This window comes from Drosophila navojoa, chromosome X (genome assembly GCF_054131105.1).
Source record: "Drosophila navojoa isolate 15081-1374.11 chromosome X, UAZ_NAV_1.0, whole genome shotgun sequence".
NCBI classification, from domain to species: Eukaryota; Metazoa; Arthropoda; class Insecta; order Diptera; family Drosophilidae; genus Drosophila; species Drosophila navojoa.
In genome coordinates this window covers 14,283,350-14,303,810 of record NC_142895.1, presented here as the reverse complement: position 1 = coordinate 14,303,810, position 20,461 = coordinate 14,283,350, and the positions used below count along the sequence as shown (strand labels likewise).

At 34.0% G+C, this 20,461-nt stretch overlaps 1 protein-coding gene and 2 long non-coding RNA genes across 4 annotated transcripts in view; 1 reads left to right on the top strand and 2 right to left on the bottom strand.

Annotated features, from left to right (window-relative positions):
- The window catches only part of Graf (GTPase regulator associated with FAK), a 63,939-nt gene that overhangs the window by 16,422 nt on the left and 27,056 nt on the right, over positions 1 to 20,461 (bottom strand). The window lies entirely within an intron of this gene.
- LOC149090636 (uncharacterized) lies at positions 1,865 to 18,842 on the bottom strand. Its single transcript, XR_016197386.1, has 2 exons — positions 18,794 to 18,842; positions 1,865 to 1,923 (listed from the first exon to the last, which is right to left on the bottom strand). It is a non-coding gene; the product is annotated as an uncharacterized LOC149090636 (long non-coding RNA).
- LOC149090635 (uncharacterized) lies at positions 1,867 to 18,847 on the top strand. Its single transcript, XR_016197387.1, has 2 exons — positions 1,867 to 1,915; positions 18,760 to 18,847. It is a non-coding gene; the product is annotated as an uncharacterized LOC149090635 (long non-coding RNA).

The following is a 20,461-nucleotide window of genomic DNA, read 5'->3' as shown; positions in this document are numbered from 1 at the left end:
TAGCTGATGTTTCTTCGCTCTTCTTCTTCTGCTTCTTTAACCTCTCCTATTGTTCTATCTTGCTCTCGCTCGCCCACTCTCTCTCTCTTTCTTTCTTTCCATCTTTCTTTGTCTCGAATTGTTGCTTCTGACGATTAAAAACTTCTAAACTTTCTTTGGTGTTTTTTTTGTGCTGCTTCTTCTTCTTCTTCTTCATCATCATATACGAAATTCGTTTAGTGTCTGATTTGTAGGTGAAAGTTTTATCGTTCGGAACATTTACGATAAACAAAAACAACAAGAAATCAAAAAACCATTTCACGTTGCGTCGGAGCCTAGCGAAACATTTTTCATGCATATTTATTAGCATTATTATTATAGCAACGATTATAATAATGAACATTTTCGTATCGTTTTCACATTTCGATTCCTCAATTTGTCGTCGATTAATCTTAGACATCTATATATTACATTGTTAGCTATGCCCGGTAGTTAAGCTATTATCTAGTCTCTAATGCAGCTCAATTCAAGGTCAATGCACAAATTGAAAGCTATGAAAGACTATAAATTTTCAGAAAAAATTAACTAGAAATATGGTTAGCAAACAAATAAATTTTACTTATATACATATAATTATTTAGTGAATTATAGTTGAAAGACAGTTAAGTATTTTGCTAGAGCTTGATATCTTTCATATATACTTATATAGGTATCTTTAAAGTTAAAGATAAATGTTTCCTATTTATCGCAATTATCATTGAGTTATGCCTATATCATCAATATATTATTTATACTCATTCAATGTATTGTTTGACTGTTCAAATTTTCCTGTTTTGCAAAAAATTATAGATGTCTATTCTATATATAGAGAATTTATTGATTTCCATACTGGCTCAAATATAGTTTTCCCAATTTGCCACGCCTCTAGTAGCTCTATATGTGTGCCTATGAATATATTTCTATTTGAACAGTTGAGCGAAACTCCAGAGAAGTCAGGAGCACATTACAATATCTCTAGTTTCTACGCCAGTCAGACCTAGAAATACTCATAAAATTTTACCATTGCAAGGGTAATGATGAAGAAATTAACATAAGGATACATATAATATATATGCATAGCATTTCGCTTGAGAACTTATAATTTATAAATTAAAGTTTATTGCCGTCATTCAATGCGATTATCTAGAATTTATTGCGATCTCTATGGATATTTAATGTGTTCATAACGATTTATGCAACTTTGTTTTTATAATTTGTTAATTTATTGTTTAGCAAATGTATGCTAATTGTCATTCGTCTGATGTGTTTCTAGTGTATAAACATGTAAATGCAAATGTATTACAAATTGTTTATTATAAGCTCATAAATCAAGAAAAAACCACGCATATATCATATGAAGTTAATTGTGATATATTATATTTAGCATATGCATACATACATATGTATACTAAGCTTCCGATATGAGTAGCTATACATATATTCTTGCTTTTAAGACTTATGTGTATTTCCCCCCTCAACGAGCTGAATACGCATTAAAATCAACGCTAAAAGAAGCTCAAAATCTTTAAATAGGTCACGCACGCACACAGATGCCAAACTTTTGAGTACGAATCCAGATTTTAGCATACGCAGCATCCAAAAGCGCAGACCCAACCATACAAAATGCTACAAATATATATACAACTTATACATACAGACAGCAATAACAAGAAATGAACAGCGAAAGATTCTGGGCAAAGAGAAAAAACCCCAAATTGTTTATGTCGAGAGCTCGACCATAAAATACCCTCATATAAGTATATATACATGCATATGTATATATAACAAATCTAAGTTTATTAATCATAAGCTGTTGACTCAACTTTCATGAAAGTCACAAAGAGGGGCGTTTTTTTTTTTTTTTTTTTTTTTTTTTTTTTTTTTTTTTTTTTTTTTTGTTTATCACTAAACTTTGTCGCTCAACTCAGTCGAACTACAACATTCATAATTATATATTCATATTAAAGAAAAATACAAATATATACATCTATTAGCTGTACCCATATAGCTCATGTAATTATTATTAAAGGGTATACTGATGCCAAGAACTCATCGAAGAAAGCAACCTTCACGTCTGTTTTTCAGCTTAAGCAATTGCGCATGCGCAGTTTCGGCTTTGGCGTTGGCGTCTCTCTGAGTTATAATACCACTAGCAGAGGGTATGCTCGATTTACTCTTAAGCAACGTAACGCCCAAGCGAGAGGAGAGACAAGTTAGCTGCTTGTATAGACAAAATATGCATATAGTGGAATATATATGCATACATACATAACTGCGATCAAAATATTCTTCACAAAGTACTTTACTGTTAATCGACTGAAAAATGTGTGAAATGATTTCAAGATTTTCAGAATAGATATTACGAAATAATCAGACACTCATATGAGCCTTTTAGGTATAATACAATATATGAGTTATGATTTGAATGTAGCAAAGCCTGATGTAAATATTTGTCGAGTGGATCGAGAGATTCTTTTCAGTTTCCTTGAGGACTTATGGTATAAAAGTGAAGATCAATTTGAATAGAGCTTTGTAAGTATATAAGTTTCAATTATTTATTTATTTATTGTTACACAGAATTCTAAATAACAAGTTTTAAGCCAGAGCGACCAAGGCCTTCAGGCAGACGAGTTTCAATTATTCATAATTATTTATTTATGTAAACTTTTGTTTTTTTTTTTTTTATTCTTCATAATTTTGATTGATAAACTTTTCCGTTTGGCAAACAGCCTATATAATATCACTTCCCACGATTTCCAACAGCTCTCTCTCTCTCCCTCTCCCTCTTTCTCTCTTTCTTTATCCTTTGCAGCTTTTACACTCAGATACTGCTAAGCTCCATCTTCTAAAAGGTATTCAATATTCGTTATGCTCGTACCTTGATTTTTACCTTACGTTTTTTTTCACTTTAGTATTTTTGGTTTTATTTCCTTTTGTTTTGTTCGCTTTTGGCATGTTACAAATCTTTCGACATGGCTAAGGTCATTTCTCTTACTTTGGCCTACATATGTATCTTTCATATTTGGTTTACTTGTGGAGCGTGGATGCACGCTTCGGCTTGATCCAGCTCCAGCTCCAGCTGAGAAACGTTTTATGACATCAGAGAAAAGAGAAGCTGCTGCCGAGTGAGTTCTGTGCCGGCTCTGGCTGACGCTTGATTAATTGCATAATTTCAGTTTAAATTACACAAACAATTCATAAAGCGAAATTATTAATTTAAGCACACACGCCCAGCGCTGAATAAATGCAATTTTCATTTTATGTCTGCATTTATTTATTTTATATGTTGTTTTTTTTTTTTTTTTTTTCTCTCTCTCTTTTTGTTCCATTAATTTCAGCGTAAATAAATCGCAGTCCATTTGCTCGTTAGCATTATGAGTTATGCATATAAATACATATATACATATGTATATGTGTAGATTAAATATAATATATGAATTTAATAATACATGACAATCGATTAAGCAATCAATGATAAGCACTGGATACACACACACAATGCAATTAATATCGTTACGTTTTTATCGACAACGACAAATGCAAACAACATTGCAATTTCTTTTGCATAATCAGTTGATTAGGCAAATATATTTCTAATGGCCGTAATTAGTTTTTTCTGTTTGTTTTATTTTTGTTTTTCCTGCTATGAAACAAATTAATAATAGTAAATTATTCTCTTGTTGCTCAACTCAAATGCGAAAACCTCAAAACAGTTGTTCATAGAGTTCCCATAATTTGCAAAAATATTCGATCATATTTTCATTTCATTTAATAGATTCAGGGATTCAGGCTCTTAATCTATGGAAAATACAAGGCATCTAAATAGTAGTAGCTCTGAGACTGTAGACGAAAGCATTTTTTTCCCGATTTGGTTAAATTATTGGATATTCTTTGAGTGAGCTTATATTTTATTATTTTTATTTTATTTTTTTTTTATTTATTTTTTTTTTTTATTATTTTTTTTTATTTATTTTTTTTATTTATTTTTTATTTATTTTTTTATTTATTTTTTTTTTATTTATTTTTTTTTTATTTTTTTTTTATTTATTTATTTTTATTTATTTTTTTTTATTTATTTTTTTTATTTATTTTTTTTTATTTATTTTTTTTTATTTATTTTTTTTATTTATTTTATTTTATTTATTTTATTTTATTTATTTTTTATTTATTTTATTTTATTTTGTATATAGTTTATATTTGAATCTCAGTAAAACTAAGATTGCACAGAACAAATATGCTCGTTCACTTCTTGAACGAGTATTATTATGAACAATATTTTCGTTAAGATTTGCAGCGCTGATTCATCATGATTCGCTACACACATGGAGCCCCCCATATGTTCATCATATATAATTTTCTTATACATTATGTACATATATAATAATATTCTATATATAGAAATACTAAAAAAGTAAAAGCTAAGTTATATACATATATATATTTACTTTATATGATTATTCATTAGCAAACTAAGTCGCCGATCTTATCAGAAGAGTCCAGGTTATGGCAAAGCAACTGCCGTTGCATTTACCGTACATTATGTGTGTTTTGTTTTAGCTTTTGATTTTGTTCTCGCTCTTTGCTTTGCCTCGCGCTGCTGAAATACCCTGCACTCAGTCAAAGCTCTGTGCACAGACATATATATATGTATATATGTATAGGTGTGATTCATGCATTTTGGTAGATAATCAGAGTATGACCTCTCAGCACGAGCTTGTCTATGACTCAAAGTACATTGGCTGCACTCGCCAGCTGATTACAGGGTATCCCTTTAACGAGCAGCTGTGACTACTGTTGTTGTTGTTTTGTTTTTGTTTTGCTGCTTTGCGGCTGCTTAGCGCATCGCTGCATTATTGCCGCCGTTGTTATTGTTGTTGTTGTTGTTGTCGTTCTCGTCCTCGTCGTCGTCGTCTGATAAACCGTTAGCTCGACTCTACGCTCTTAACACCATTCAGTGCTGCAGTCGCTGCCTCTACCTCTGCCCCTACCGCTGCCTCTGCCTCTACCGCTGCCTCTGCTGTTTCACTCGTCTTTGCGTAGTCATTGCGAAAGTGCAGCCGCCCTCGGGGCTGGGTCCAACTTTCTGCAATGGCAGCCAAGACCAACCGTCAACCATCAACCGTCATTGTCATTTGTCAAACGCCACGCGGCGTTTTATGGAATGCACAAATATGCACACACAAACACACACACATATATATATATATATATACTCATGCATACAGGCGCACGCACGCACAACAACAGAGCAACACACAATGCAGCTCACAGCAGCAACAACAATTGCAGGCACATCAAAAAAAATATATATGTATAGGTATATGAAAAAAGTATGAAAAAAAGAGAGCGAACCCTAAAAAAAAATATAACAGAGAAAAAACTCATACTTTAGCGGTACCTTAATGCAAAAAGGGGCGTTGCCGTGCTGCCAAAGTGATTATGAAAAATGCACAACACGCGCAACGAGCTGCTGCAACAACAACAACAACAACACCATCATCATTATGATAATCAACAACAACAAGAAGAAGAAGAAGAAGAACAAGTACAATCAGAAACTCTGAATGAACCACGGAGCAGGATCCGCAAAAAAGGAACTGTGAAAATTAGCCAAGGCAGCATATAAAAAAAAATAATAATAATAAAAAATTCCTTTTGATCGATGTTCACGCTTTTGCAAAAGTCAATTCACATTATCAAACATATTATTCAAAATATGTGAGCAGAAAAATAACAAAAACCAAGCCATTAAATATCTGACCAAACATGATCAACTTTTTGATAGATTGTAAATATATATTATGCAATAATATGTAAGTACATTATTCTCTTGTTGTACAACTCAAATGCGAAAACCTCAAAACAGTTGTTCATAGAGTTCCCATAATTTGCAAAAATATTCGAATACATTTTCATTTCATTTAATAGATTCAGGGATTCAGGCTCTTAATCTATGGAAAATACAGGGCATCTAAATAGTAGTAGCTCTGAGACTGTAGACGAAAGCGTTTAAGTATATAATTAACACATTTAAAGTTGAGTTATGAAACATACATATATGTATATATATAGTAAATATGGCTTTTACAGTTCACTTTCTGCTTTAGCTAATTGCATTTTGGGTTCTTTTGAGTTCAAGCTTAATTAAAGATCACAATTGGAGATTTATAAAATTCTCTTTCTCTCCCTCTCTCTCTTGCTATTGTAATTAAGTTTTTGTTTTATTTTATAGGACTTTATCTTTATCTCATTCTTTCTCTGCTTGTCTTTCCCTCTATATAACTCTTTCTCGCTATTCATATGATGTTCTCTTTCTACAGATCGTTTTCTCTCTCAGTTTCTCTCTATATCTGTCTCCATCTAAGTAAGGGCTTATCGCTTTATTTCTTTGTGTTTCTTTCTCTCTCTCTCTCTCTCTCTCTTCTGCCTCTGATTTTCTCTCACTCTTTTCCTATCCGTGTCGACATTCAGCGCTCCATTCTCTTTCTCTAGCTATTTCTGTATATTTATAATTCTCTGTCTCCTATTCCTCTCAATATATCTCTCTCTCCGTCTCTCTCTTTCTGACTATTAGTCTCTCACTCTCTTTCCCTTTGACTTTCCATTTTTCTCACTATTTTCACTGCTTGTTTACAAGCCTCTCTTTGTCTCTCCCTGTCGCTCACTTTCTCTATCTCTCATTTCTTTATGTGCCATTCTCTCTCTCTCTCTCTCTCTCTCTCTCTCTCTCTAAGCTCCTCTCTCTTTATTTATCTATGTATGTATCATTATCTTAGTATCATTATATTTAACTCCCTTTCTCTATCGATTTGTCTCTTTCTGTCTCTATCCTCACCCCAATTCTCTCCTTTTCTCAACTCCCTTTCTCTATCGATTTGTCTCTCTCTGTCTCTATCCTCACCCCAATTCTCTCCTTTTCTCAACCTCCCTTCCATTCTACTCACTAACCCAAAGTACATCGCTTGACATTCAATCTGTTGTTACCAAGCATTGGCGACCTTTCAAGTTGACGTCCAATGAAATTTGATGCCAATCAAATTACCATAAATCACTTTACAACACTTACTACATTAAGTAGCTTCGATTAGAACGTATTGCTTTTAGATATAGGCAATATAAATTCTCGCAAACACAAATCGTAAAATACGTTTCACAATGTCTTACTCATATATTTCTCAGTTTCGCAATATGAATAAAATTAGAGATACAGTTATGACCAAAAATAATTCTAGGCACACAACTCTATTCAAGAGGAGAGACAACAAAAAAAAAAAAAAAAAAAAAAACAACTAAAAATTTTACAAATTCATAACAACAACAACAACAACAACGACAATCATCAAGTTTCATTGAACTTCTGTTTGTTGTTGCTTTTTCAGCTTGAGATATTTTGCTTGAATGTTTCGGTCAAACGAAGACTATCTTTAGATTTTACGAGTGTGTGTGCCTGGGTATGGGTGTGCGTGTGTGTGTGTGTGTGTGTGTGTCTATCTATCACAAGTGCACAACATGTCAAAATAATAAACGAAAATAACTTGTCACTTGTTGGCGAGGCGCAGAGTGAAAGAGCGACAGTTAAGACAGTTTGGACAAATGGACGGACGGACAGGCAGACGGACAGACAGAGGCGGTTGCCGATTGTATGGCTGGGGCCGTGTGTCGGGGGCGTGGCATGATGTACATATGTCATTGCTCCCGGTATTATTAAATGGTCACTGTATCTATAGCCCTCTCTTTCTCTCTATATGTGTGTGTATGTGTATGTGTGTGCGTGTGCGTGTTGTGTGTGTGTGTTGTCATCGGCGCTTGTCAAATTGTAGCCTAGATTTGATTTTTATTTGTTTGTTCTTTTCATTTTCGAGTTTGACTGCGCGTGCGTGTGTGTGTGTGTGTGATTGCCTGTATCTGTGTGTGCGTGTGTGCATTTGATTGACGCGTGTAAATTGACACCAAAAAAAATTGGATAGAATTCAATGTCTGGGACTCAACGGCCCACAGGCCCACAGTTCACTTGTTTATCACTTGTCAAAAATCATAATCATCAAACAGCAGAAACTTATAATTCTGTTTCGTTTTCTATAATTATGATTAGAAGAGAGCTAACCGAATCAACGGTTCTTTTGTAATCTACTTACATTAGCGGTAATTTTGGTTTGCCATCTCTCTCCCTCTCCCTCTCACTCACGCTCTCTTTTTACTGTTCATCTGGCAATCTGTCTGCACTTGTAGTGTAGCCAAATTTAATGAACTTTTCATTTTGTTGCAGGCATTGCATTGCTGCTGCTGCTGCTGTTGCTGCTGTTCCTAATTTTTGTGTTTTTTTTGTAAGAACTTTTAATTGGATTTACCTATTAAGCGGCAAGCGGCAAGCGCCTGCAAGCCGCGCACAATTGATGAAAATTGTTAAGCTCTGCTCTAATTGGTTTCGGCTACCTCCATTCTATACCAAGCCGAGCCACGGCCATAGCTGAGGCGCTGGCTTCGCTTTTGCCACGGCCAGGGGAAGCTGGGGAAGGCGATGGCATAGCTAATTAGGCGTAATTAAGTACGCCGCGTACAGCGAGCGTTGCGACCCACAACAACTCGCCGGCTGCAATAGCCGCCACAAAGGCCAAGCCCAAGCCCAAGCTCGAACCCAAATCCAATCGAAATCCCAAGCTCGAGCTCGAGCCGAAAAAGAAGCGAGACCTGCAGTTGAGGATCTAATTGAAAGATAGCGACAAAGTGCAGCTAGTTCGGAAATTACCTATTGGAAAAGCGAACAGCATTTAGTTGCGATGAGTAATGCAAGGCAAGAACAAGAAGACAACTGCTAGATACCCTGTAGGCAACATAGATATGCATAAATGTAGTTTTACATTTTTCAGATTATATTAAACGCGAATAGTATTATTTTTAACTACTTATAAGTGAGATATATATATGTATGTATGTGTGCAGCACAGAAGAGAGTATTTAGTCAACAGAAATAATATTAATCAATCAATAATCAATATTATATAACCACTCGTATATCGAATATATAACAAAAATCAAAAATGTATGAAATACTCATAAAACGAATAGGCTCTTTTTTTACGAATAAATATAGATATAATATGTCAAAAAAATAAATATATTTATGTACATATGCATATGTGAAGCATAATATGAAGTTAACTTAATATTTGTTTTTTTTATAAGTAACATAAATTTTTAACATTTTTCTTTCTTTCAAGAAAAAAAAAAAAATGTAATAAAAAAAAAGATACAAAATAAAATACAAGAAAAAAAAAATTAAATAAAATTATAAATAAATTATTAAATAAAAAAAGTTAATAAATTATTAATTTAAAAAAATATTATTAAATAAAAAAATAAATGAATTATAAATTACAAAAACAAATAGATAAACACATACATTAACAATTAAAAATAAAAATAGATAAATAAAAAAATAAAAAATATATATAAATAAATAAAAATATAAACAAATAAAAAAAATATAAATAAATAAAAAATATAAATAAATAAAAAAATATACAAAAATAAAAAATATACAAAAATAAAAAAATATACAAAAATAAAAAATATAAATAAATTAAACAAATATGTTTACCTCAATATTCACTTCAGACTATATTCTATATATTATGTTTATACATATATATTATGATTTTACTAGCCAAAATTTTGTGAGCGATTGCCTGATCATTTCAGCTTTTCATAATAATATTTATATTTTTATATTTATATCATTTTATTTATTGTCAATTTTAAGCTTTAGAAGACTTCAATATTCTTACATGAGCTGCCCACAATAATTTTCACTTTCTTTTAGTTGATGGTATACAACCAGCACAATATTTCCCATGAATGCACAAAGAGAGAAATGTATATAATTACATATACATACATACATACATATGTATGTATGTATATAAACATGTGTGCGTTCTGGTATTTATCTATGGATGCGTTGCTCTGATGTTTCAATGGGGCGTATACTTGTTATTTATTGGTTCCGGATAAATACATTGCTCGACTTGGCGGCTACTTAATTTTTGTAATTGACCTGCACTGTCAGTGACGCCAGCAGAGGCAGAGGCAGAGGTAGAGGTAGAGGCAGCAACAGCAACAGCAGAGGGAGCACCACCGAGAAGCAGAGCTGCCCACGGGGCCCAAAAGGTTGGCTCGTTGATCCACTTTCAGTTCCGTTTCATGGCTGTTGCTGGATGTTGATTTGGAAGAGTTTTCGCAGTCGACAGTCGTCGGCATCTTGTCATCAGTGTCAGCCTTAGTGACAGCCAGCTCAGACATAAGCCGAAGCGGTACATCAGCAAGAAAGTGAGCGAAAGAGAGGCATAGAGCAGTCATTCACTATTGCTGTCACTCCCTGTCAACGGCAGACAGCAGCAGCAGCAGCCAGTGCGCCTATTCTGGCCAATATAATACTCCTCTGCTATATGCATATTTGTAGGGTATAGATCTTAATCTAAAAGCGCTTTACTAACTAATCGAAATATTTTATTATTATTAGGACTGTAATAAATTGAATTTATAATTTGTAGCAAAGATTTATATAACAAAAAATGTCCAAATAAAATATTGTATATGTACTTTGATCAATTTATTGTGAAGCTGTGAAAACTAAGTTTGAATTTCACATAAAATTCAGTTTTTATTTTAGTACATAAAGTTATATTTATTATTGTTTTATTTTTATTTATTATTATACTTCTATATATTATTTTACTAGTATTTTAATTTATTATTATTTTTTTAATTGATTTATATTTTTATTATTTTTTATTGTTTATTAATTTTTAATGTTTATTATTATTTATTATTTTATTTTTATTTTTCAGTATTTTCATTTTCTGTGTTATAATTTTTTTAATTCATTATTTTTATTTTATTTTATTATTTAATTATTTTATTATTTATTATTATTTACTATTTTTTTTATTATTTTTATTTTTTTATCATTTTATTTTTTTTATTATTTTTATTTTTTTATTATTTTTATTTTTTTTTATCATTTTATTTTGTTTATTATTTTTATTTTTTATTTTTTTATTATTTTTATTATTTTTATTTTTTTTTACATGTTTTTTTATTATTTACTATTTTATTTTTATTTGAAATTAAAAAAAAAAATGGTATTTATTATTTTATATAAAACATTTTAGTTAGAGCATTAACAATTTGAGTATGCTGCAGCTGGCAAATAAGTTTCTAGTTGTTATTAGCTTTTAAACTAAGAGCATTGTATATTGTATTGTATATTATTGCCTGTTTCCGTTATGAGGTGCTCTGAACCTGGAGGTTGAAGGTGTAGGCAGAAGGCAGAAAGGCAGACGCCAAAGAGACTCACAACAGCCGCAGAGAATAAAACTACAGAAAATTAAATATATACAGCAGACCGAGTTGATTGGGGGCAGACGCCGATGACGTTGACTTGACGATGATGATGATGATGATGATGTAGATGTAGATGTAGATGTAGATGTAGATGTGGATGTGAATGTGGAATGATGTTGCTGCTGTTGATGGTGACGCTGTGAAGTGCACTTTTATGCGAATATACATATGTATATGCATACATATTTACATGTTACATATATAAATATAGCAAGCACTTAGACAGCTGGGCGTAGGTCGAGTACACACCTCTCTTTAGTGCCGTTGTCTTTTCATACTCAACTCAATTAAATTGTGTCATATATATGTATGTATATGTACATAAATATACACATACCTACATATATACATATATGTGCATATGTGTATTTGTGTATAGGGTATATCAACATTACACATGTGCAATAAAACCCGCTGACAATTATGGCAAATAATGGAGTGCGGATTAGGTCATGCATAGCCAAATGGCCAACGACTCTAACGGAGCAGCAACTGTAGCTACCGCTGCTGCTGCTGCTGCTGCCGCTGCTGCTGCTGCTGCCGCTGCTGCTGCTGCTGCTGCTGCCGCTGCTGCTGCTGCTGCTGCTGCTGCTGCTACTGTTATTGCTGCCAATGACCCAAAGCGTTCAATGAACGTCGTACGCAACAATTCAAAACAACAACAAATTCAGGCATTGACATTGTGAGAGCCGTCGCATTGCGTAAAAGATACAAAACAAAAAAAAAGAAGAAAAAAAACTGCAAAGCGAATTTCAAATGCTGCCTCGCGGCGGCTGTGTTTTCATTTTTGTTCAGACGAATGTCAAAGCCACAGCTATGTATGTCCTACCCAACCCACACACACACACACACACACACACAATCTCTCTCTCTCTCTCTCTCTCTCTCACACACACACTCAAACTTTATGTTTTTGCACTTCTGTTTTGGCTCACAAAATGCGCCAAAGTGGAAAATCGTTTACGATCACAAAACCGATAAACGTCAATGAGAGGGAGAGATCAAGAGCGAGAGAGACAGAGATAGCAGACGAGCTGCGATCTGTAGTTCAAAAACTGGGCATGGCACGTTACTGACTACACTCGCGGTCACTCGTCTATATTCATTTGGTTGGTGGAACTAGTTTTTGATTGTTTTGCTGTTGTTGTGCTCTACTCTATACAAAACTGATTGTAAGTCAGTTGTAAGACTGCAGCGAAACCTTGTCAATGTCAAATAGCACAGATAATCTCTAGATAATCCCTAAGATAAACTCAATCTTATAGTTGAGGTTGCAGCTACTGCATGCTGCAGCTGGAATGTGCTCACAAATTCTGACATAATTGAGCTGAACTTGATTCTGAATGTTTATAGTCTATTAAATATATATACAGAATATGCTATATGTGTATATGTATATGGCACAGTATTCCCCGGTCCAGTTTCCTGTGACTTTTGCCCAACCCAAAACTCAAAACGAAGGACGACGCAATGATTGACGGAATAAGAGACGGCATATAAGGATTAGCTGAAGATCATGGAAATATGTTTAGACCTTTCGAGGATTTGAAAAAATATGTGATGGGGATTAATTTCATGATAGATTAGAGATAAATCTAATAAAAAAAATTTGCAATAAATCAAAAGACGATTTCAACTTTTTACCAATGCAATTGCATTTAACTCTCTCTCTCTCTCTATCTCTCTCTCTCTCTCTGTGTCTCTCTATATCCCTCTCATAAATTAAAAGCAAAAGTGAAATTTCAATACAACTACAGAAACAACAAAAAATTAGCAAAACAACAGCCATAAAAATTGTCAACGCTTCTAAGCGCCCCAAACAAATAAAAGTGAAAATATTACACACGAGCTTATAGCTAGTTATTTGTTATTTGTTGTTGTTGTTGTTGTTGTTGTTGGTCTCTAATTTGAATATTAAACAAAGAGCCACAGCAAAAATGCAGCTTTAAAAAAAAAACGAGACAAATTTAAATAAAAATACACAAATACAACAAAATATACAAAAAAATATGACTAAAAGTAACAGTGCTTAAAGCGGAAGTAGCCGACTGAATGATACTCTGTAAAAAGTAAGCAAACTTATTTATGCTTTCATTATTTATTAAAATTTATTTGACAAACTTTTTTTGTACAAAATTTCAAAGAAAACGTAAAGAGATCAATGTTTTTTTTTTTAATTATGAAGTTTTTAAACATAAAAATTGCTTATGCCAAGGACCAGCTGATATTGTGAAAAGATAAATGGATTAAGTAAAAGAGTTCCTCAAGGGCCTATTAAAAAAAAAAAAATATTTTAAGATTGTCTTACATTTATAAATTATAATATAAGGCATTTAATTTTGTGCCCAGAGAAGAATACAATAATAATATGTTTTCCATATACTACATACATAAATATAAAACCTAATATATATGTACATATAATTCTCATACAAATCATTAGCAAATCTTGAATTTTGCTGCCCAACAATTGCAGCTCCAATCCAATCCAATCCATGCATTCATTTAATTCAGTTTTCTTCGATCATAATACCCTAGTTTTCACCCACTTACCGCCATGCACAGGGTATTTAAGATATGCGAGCCACATAACATGAACTTGCGCTTTTTATTCGCCCATTGGCTTTCTCGACTCGACTCGACTCGACTCGACGGGTCGGTCGGTCGCCCCAGCACTTTGACATTTGCACACATGACCGCACTGAGGCGCCCGGCCACGCCCCTTGCCCACTTAGAGAGCGAAAATGAAATGCGGCCAAGCCGACTAAGCGGCTACCCTGCTCGGCCGCCGCATGCAGCACTTAACGTTGCACGCATCTTAAAGATATATATATTTTTTTTCTCTTTTACTATTTTAGCTGTTGCCGTTGCTTTTGCTTTATCTGCTTGTGCTTCTTCTTCTTCTTCTGCTTCTTTCATTATTGCTTGACTATTTCACTTGGCAATTAGTCGGCCATTTTCATTCATAATTGCCACATGACACGCATAAGTAGTTGCCTCAAATGGCAACCACGTCTTCCATCTGCCATCTCCGTCTCCCAACGCCTTCTCCATCACTCAGCGTCAATCTTCAATTCAAACTGAGCTCATCTCATCTGCACCTCAGCGTGGCCGACGCCAGCGCCAAACCTCATTATGATCATTAGCACAGCTCTAATGCCATCAGTCTGTCTAGCTGTCTGTCCGGCCATTCAGTCATTCAGTCATCCAGTCTGAATACATTCGTATCTTTAGCTATTCGTATTTGAATCTCCTTTTCTAGTCATGCGACTAGCACTCAAACTCAATTGTTTTCTGATATTATGAACTATATATAAACGATAATGAATTCAGTACATAGTAGATATGTATATGTAGTGGTAGATGCATTCTTAATAAGAGATAAGTTAAGTTAAACTCGTGATATGTGGCTGACGCACAACTATATCATCTATAGATCATATATCATATATGTACATATAGATAATATACCATATATAAATGCTTCTATATAAGAAGAATATATTAGATATTATATTTATCTATAAGATTGTACCTGCCCTCAAATCTCCAGTTCTGAAATAATCTTGAGAGATCTCATTATTAAATTTGACAACTAATTCGAATATTATTTTTTTGTCAGGGATGTAACTTAAATGGAACTACGAATAAAATAACATGGTTCACATTACTCAGAACTAATCTCACAATCCCAACCATCAACTAACTCTGAGTCATAAAGGTTTTGGTGCAAAGGGTATTCGAACCACGGCGCACTCTAAATATATCTTTAGATTTTACTTTTCATTTTGTTTCGCTTATTATCATAATTATTTCGATTGCATTTCGTGTGCTCGTTTTAACAAATTGATTTGTCTTTGTTTTCCTTTTTTTTATTATTATTTTTGATTTGTAATTTTTAAGTTTGTTCTTCGTTTGTTTTGAATTCTTTTGCTTTTGTGGCCTTTGGCGATCGTGGCCCAAAGTGTCGAAAGAACAAACGTATAGAAGCCAAGGTCTATGGCTCAATTAGAGCATAATCATGCCCAAAAGAAACAAATAAAATGTAAGAAATTAACGAATATTGAATGCCCTCTCAAATGCTGCAACATCTCCGAAGGAGTGGACTATATAGACTACGATAATACAACTAAGTATAAATGAATAATCAAAGACTTGAGCCTCAACTTTCGTAAGCTTAAGGGGAATGCTAAAAAATGTATATACATTACTGCCTTGTACTTGACTCTAATTCATGTTTTTTCTTTTGTAATCAGATTAACATTGAGTCAAACTATTACGACAATTGTCTCGAGTCTAGACCTTTGAGTTAAGTCAAAGATTAATTAAATGCGAACGCAATTCCACGGGGCATTGGAGTTGACCGCCGTCCCAAGCATTGTGTTACACCAATGTACATATACATACATATATACAACATGTTATATACAGTTGTGCTCATATATGTATATGTTGTTATGTATTGGTGTAATAGCCATTGTCAATCCCAGCGCAGTTGCCAGTTTCGGAATAATAATAATGATAATGATAATGAAGACAACACGCAGAGCAGACAGCGAGCAAGGCACTTGCAAAATTAATGGCACCGTTTTGCATTGCCAATTGCTATTAGGATGAAAGGGAGAGAGAGCACTATAGAAATAGAGAGAGAGAGAGCACTATAGAGAGAGAGAAACGAGAAAGGAAGAGATAGAGGGCCCGATAGAGATATACAAGAAAAGAGAGAGACATAGAAGAAAGAATACAAAAAATTAGATAAGGAAAGACAGAAAGAGGGAGTCAGACAGACAGAGAGAGAGAGGGAGAGAGAGAGAGAGGAGAGAGAGAGAGAGAGAGAGAGAGACAGAGAGAGAGAGAGAGAGAGACAGAGAGAGGACAGGAGAGAGAGGAGAGAGCAGAGAGAGATAGAGAGAGAGAGAGGAGAGAGAGAAGAGAGAGAGAGCGAGATGAGAGGCGAGAGAGAGAGAGAGAGAGAGAGAGAGAGAGAGAGAGAGCGGGGTTGACAGACAGAGGAGATAGAGAGAACATACAATCTATATTAGTGAGTGAATGCGTTACACTAAAAAAAAAAATGTTATGCAGTCTCTCTAAGCTCGTATATAAGTTAAGACTTTCGACGATCTAAGGAGGCTGGAGAGTCTAGTCAGACATTCAAGGGGAGAACCTAACGAGTAGAACAGATTTAGTTCAGTTTATATTCGGACTAGAAAGAGTTTAGACCAAATTATATAAAATATATTATTTCATATTCATATAAACAAAAATCAGTCAGAGAATCTATTAAGAAAAAGTTCGCAATGTCCGACCACAAAATTATCCAGAATATTAAATATATAACACCATAAATTCATTGTTAAAGTGTATCCAAAATATAAGATATTTCTGCATACTTCAAAAAGGCAATCGAAATACCAAATTTCGCAGCTCCAGCTCATACAAAAAAAATAAATCAACCTGATTGGACTCACATAGTACTCCTGATCAAGTGTAGATACATATATGTATGTATATTTTTATGATGTCGGTCACATACCCGATTGTATTTGGCATAAAGATTAAATTAATAAAAATACAAATTAAACCACAAAATACAGGCCAACACTAATAAATGCTATAAATAGATATAATTTTTAATACTTTTTCTGTTTAATTAATATCAGCAAATGGTTTAGTCAGCCTGATAGACATACTGTTTGGATGTATAAAATGTTATTGCTCTTCTAGGAATCAATAAACATTTTACAAGTTTATAATATTTTTAAAAAAATATTTAACATTTATGTTTTGCACATTTCTGAAATTCTTGCCTTAAATCTTGAATTTTATTTCTGGACAGTGAAGCCTTGGATAGTAGATGGTATATCACTATTTTGCTCAGTGTATTCGAATGTACATAGATGCAGATTTGAGCTAAGCCCTTGGCCGCCCTTTTTGATATGGATGTGCTGTGCTTGTGTTGGTGGTGCTAGTGGTGTTGGTGGTGTTGGTGGCGTTGGTGTGGGAAACTGAAATTCAAGCATGGCCAATGTTATTTTCCATTGTTTCGTTGCTGCATTTTAATTAGCAAATGCAACTCACACGACAGCGTCACACTACAAAAGCAGATATACACGCACACACATGTATATATAGTATATATGTACATATATATATGTGTATATATAGATACACACTCGTCTGTCAGCCAAGTTTTAGCCACAAAACGCAGTTGCTGGCAATTGTTGTTGTACATTGAACTTTAAATTGCTTGCCACACGAAAAATTGAAACGCACGTAGGACCCAAGAAATGCTGCGGCCATGTGCAACATGTTGCAACATGTTACTGCCGTCGTTGTGTTGTCTGTCCGTTGGCCCCTTTGGTCCAGCAACATGTTGCGTTTCTATCGTTGTTCGCAACATTTTCGCAACAACAGCAACAACAACAACAACAGCAAAAGAAATTGTAAATGGTAAGTGGTAAAATGTAAATGAAAATGAGCTTGTAATTTTCAAGCAGGAAAACAATTGCAGCAATGCAGGCAGGCAGGCAGGCAGGCAACACCAACAACAACAACCTCAAAATCAATTAAAAGAGAAAAAAAAAAACAACAAAAATTGCGTAAAAGCTTGGCAGCTACAAGAAAATGAAAAACGATTTGAAGTGCAACCTGGCAGCCAGTCACTCAATCAGCGACCCGAATTGCATGCAATCGTGTTTATGATCCGCCGCCACCACTCCCCACAGCCCACTCCAGGCTCCCTACCACCCGCCTGCACCACTCACTCCACCAGCAATCGAATCGATTCGAATCGAATTGCAGCTTAATTGTTGTCATAAATATAGTATTACAATCAAACAGTAAATCAAAACTGATGTAAACCGGGAAAACCCTGTGGGAACTGTTCTCATCTGAACTTAATCCAGCTACTGTTTGATGGCACTTGAAACCACTCTCGAGCCACTTCAAGCACTAAGCTAAACATGTACACAATTTTGTTAAATAAATTGAAAAAAAAAAACATCACATATGTATACAGCAATTGGTTATACGATATGTTAGCTAATAGAGTTTAGCTAATAAATGTATCGATTTCAATTTATGAGAATCGCATAGAAGCGGTATAAATAGGTATATCGAAGTACTCTGTTCGAGTTTAGTTATTTAAGTACCAAAACATAACGTAAAATCTATACAAATAAAAGCAGTATCTCTCTCAAGATCTCAGGACCTATAAGAGCTAGAGACTTGGAATTTGTTGTAGATCTTTTTAGAGCTATATATAGTTATAGTTTGTTTAAAAAAAAACATTATTAATTATTTACATTAAATGCTTTAGGTTTTCTATGTATTGTTAAGTTTTTTATATTTTTGTGCATTTCATTAATCTCACAATTTTTTTTTTTTTTTTTTTTTTTTTTTTTTTTTTTTTTTTTTTAAGTAAAGAGTGAGTTTTTTTTTTAAACATATTTTCAGTTTAGCATAAAACTTTGAATATTTTTTTCCTAGCTCAACCACAAGTTTTTTTGAATAACTACTAGATAGATACATATATGATAGATGCACATATAGATATAGAGATAAAAGATATACCTATTTGAGTGTATTTATATGTATATCTTTTATATGTATGTCTAAATAGCAGTGGAACAACGTGGACATTTATACACACATGTATGTACATATACGTATATCTGTGTGTGTGTGTGCATGTCCAAATATATGTATATAGTGCTATATTGTGTACCGGGAGAGCTCCCTGGCAACATTTGCATGCAAAGCGCAATAGCGTCTGGAATTTTTAGCATTGTAGACAATTGGCGTCTGTGCGGATTGTTTAGATACTTTTTTTTTTTTTTGTATCTCTCTTTTTGTGCCGAGACGCAAAACTGAAAGCTGAGCTGCTCAGTGCATTGACACGTTCTGCGTTTGGCTTTACACTTTAATCGAGTATGGCAAATATTTATAGATAACTTATCACAGCTGGATGCGCTACAGCGCTGGACTATAGTTGCCAACTGAGGGCTTCAAGATACATGTAAAAGATATACATATTAAGAGCCATTCCTAAGATTCATTACGAAATCGGAAGATTTTTCAAAATGTTCGAGATGAACATAGAGTAGATTAAGTTTGTCTGCTGGAGTTTTCCCTTCGCTGGCCTTATTCAATGAAATTTTTGAGATCTTAGGAAGAGAGAAAAGCCTACATCTTCTATATCTATGTAAATGGAACGAAATTGCTTGAATAGTTGAAGTTTTTAAATGTATTGAGAGGCGTGGCACATAGACTTCAGTTTATATTGGCGCTTGAGCGAGCATTACGCCGTCGTTGACATCCCATCGGCATCGTTCTTAGTTTATTTATAAATTTTTATCAGCAAATTGTTGCAATCGCCGCTGACGCAGCGCCAGTTCACGTCTTTCTTTCAATTTCAACTATGCGCTAACAATAGCCACAATGAGCACTAAGAAGAGTGAAATGCGAAACGATTAGCTGAATACACTAACCGAGCTGAGGAGCTATGATGCAGCAGCTAGTAATAATAGATGAAACTGAAATGATAATTATATACATATATGTATATGTATGTACATATACCCTATTTCTAGTCTAGGCAAATTCAAATTCTTTCTACACAGCTCAAACCAAATAATTTATCAGTTAATCTATTTTTCAGCCAGCTTGGCTTGTTTTGCTTTAGTGCCCGCAATTGTTCCTTGGAAAGAGCCGTAATTACTATTTTGGACTGACAAATCTATCGAACATGCTCCATATCGCATAACCAGATCGAGAAGAAAACATACATTTGCATAGGGTATTTAATCTACGGCTCAATGGACAGCTGTTCCTTTGCTTATTTTTATTGTTCTGTGCTCTGTCAGATCTATGGCTGTCCGTTTTGTTTCGTCTCGGTCGCGTCTCGTGGCATTCCGACAGCGAGTCGCATTACGCAGATAAATAAGCAAACAAACAAGCAAATGACAACAACAACAATGACAACAACAACAACAGCACAAACATAATGAAAACGCAATGTGAGCAACTGATAAAGTCTCAT